This window comes from Nannospalax galili, unplaced genomic scaffold (genome assembly GCF_000622305.1).
Source record: "Nannospalax galili isolate Female #2095 unplaced genomic scaffold, S.galili_v1.0 scaffold875, whole genome shotgun sequence".
NCBI lineage: Eukaryota > Metazoa > Chordata > Mammalia > Rodentia > Spalacidae > Nannospalax > Nannospalax galili.
The window spans coordinates 2,093,457-2,095,910 of record NW_008337059.1 but is presented as its reverse complement, the minus strand read 5'-3'; positions in this window follow the sequence as shown (position 1 = coordinate 2,095,910).

Genomic DNA, 2,454 nt, shown 5'->3' with positions numbered 1-2,454 from the left:
GAGGGTCCCTGCAGAAGGTGCCCTCGCCTAGCCTTGGCCTCATATCTACCCAAGGACCTGACTTTGAGCTCTGACTTCAAGACATCAGCATGGACTAGAGTCTCGGGAACCTCAGTTTCCTCAGTTGTGAAACAGGACTAGTAACACTTCATATGACTGTTCAGACCTGAGGCCTGAATAAAAGCACTGGCAACAGGAAAGCAACCAGGCAGGACAGGAGGGCACATTGTGTGATCCCATTAGGGACAAATTCCAAGTCAGATACAGTTGTCTATGGTGAAAGACTTTGTTTGGCAAGGGGGTGGAAAGGAGGGGTCTGGAGGCTCCTGGGTATTTCTGCTGTTCTGCTTCTCATGGAGAGCTGCTAGCGCACAGTTCTCACTTTTTGAAAATTCAATGTGGTGTACACATAAGAACCATGCATTTTTTTCTGTTTTATTGTTCAGGAGTTGATTGGTTCCAAAACAGGAAAAGAAAGCACAACATTGAAATCAGTGTTTTATTAAAGATCTATAAATATAATGCCTTATGTCAAACAAGACAACTGAAATTCAACACGACGTGTATATATATTTATATATCTGTATATATATTTATATATCTCCTATTTGTTGTGGGTTGTAGGTATATACAAAAGTGTTTGATATGGTGAGGATGAGGCTTCCAAAAGAGAAGGTCTCTGGTGCCTAAGAAAAAACCTGAAAACAGCCCACCTTCACACCAGTTCTTAACCTTAACCTCCACCCTTCCTCCTCCCTCTCACTTGTATGCATAATCAGTATCTTTATCTGAGACACAGACTCTGTAGCTTGCAACAGATTCTCAAAGGGTATGTGTCCCACCCCAAAAGGTGAAGAACACCTAATTTTGAGGAATCAGTGAGAAACTGGCTGGAATGTGCCTGGCATGAAATAGGTGGTCGGTGATGTCAGCTTCTTTGCTTGCTTTCAGAGTCTAGCTTTTGGGGGTTTCCACATGGCTCTTCTTAGGCGACTTCTAGGAGGATATATTTTTCAGGCAGCACAAAGGGTGGACTGTGTTGAGCTCACAGCTCTTCTTTTAAGAGGTCCTTCAAAGGACCTGTCATTTCAGCATCTGCTAGACGCAGGATGCAGGAACCAACACATAGCATCCTGGGTGGCACCAGGGCTTGCATTTTTGAACCAGGGAGGATGGAGGAGGTGGACCCATGCAAAGGTAATCAGAGAGCTCTACCAGCCAGGAGATCTCCAGTCACTCCCTTAACTTCCCTAAGCCTCAGCTTTGTCATTTGTAAATCGACAACATTATGAGAATGCATCTTTGTAATGATAATTGGTTTTTCCAATGTTAAGATATTACTGTTACTGTGGAAGTGATCCTGGGATCTCATTATACGATGGCCTCATGATACAGATTTATAGCAGGTTTTAGATACTTACATGGAATGAACAAATATTTATCCAAGGGTCCTCTGGTTCCTTAATATATGCAGGAACATTCATGTGCATTGTTATTCTGTTTACTTCCTTGACACTCTGGTGGGTGGTTATACTTGAAATCCGATTTTACACACGAGGAAACGGATGCTCCAGGTGGTTAGGTAGCTTGCTCAGCAAGGAACCACAGCTGAAAGTGTCAGAGCAAAGACTTGAACCTAAGTCCCCGATGACGAGTCCTGCTTCATTCTGCCCAGCACATCAAACCCAGACACAAGATGCCGTTTCGACCTGGACTGACTCATAAAGACAGAGTCCAGACCCTGAGTGAAGCATGTGGCCAAATGCAAGCACAGAAAAATTAGTTTTGCAGGAGGATGGAGGTGCTCATTATTTCGGAGTAATTCAAGTTATCGATTTCTGTAATGGAAAAGTGATTGGGGACCTGCTACTACCTGAGAGCAGTGTTCAGTGAGGCCCGGGAAGGAGGAAACATTACACACAGCTTACAAGGCCTGGATATGGTGAAAGTCCCTTTCCCTGATGTCCCCAGTTAATCAGTAAACCCCTTATGGGTGGGGATCTTGTCTTACTCATGTCAAACTCATCCTTGTCATACCAGGTGCTTGTCACAGGGCCTTGCCCTTGGTACTGAACAGGAGAGGCAGCCTACCACAGGTTGGCAGGAAGAGAGAGAAGACACAGCTGTGTAATCTGCAGACCCCTGGGCAGAGTGCCGCTGAGAATAGGCTCCGACTGGTGCAGAGAGGCAGTGGTCACCAAGTGATACAACTGAATGGCAAGTGGCCACCAAATAACTCAAAGAGTGGAGGCAGTGGTCTGGAAATCCCCTGCACTGGCAACAGCTCTCAATACCATTACCCTGGCCAGTTCTTGAGGCTCTGCTCACACCCTCCTGGGAGAAGAGAAGAGGAAACAAACATCCTGATCCTACTCAGCCTTTACCCATGCTTCCAGAATGCTGCAATTTTGAGCAAGGCAAATCCTTCTGGGGTAGAGTGTTTTTGCCTGGAAG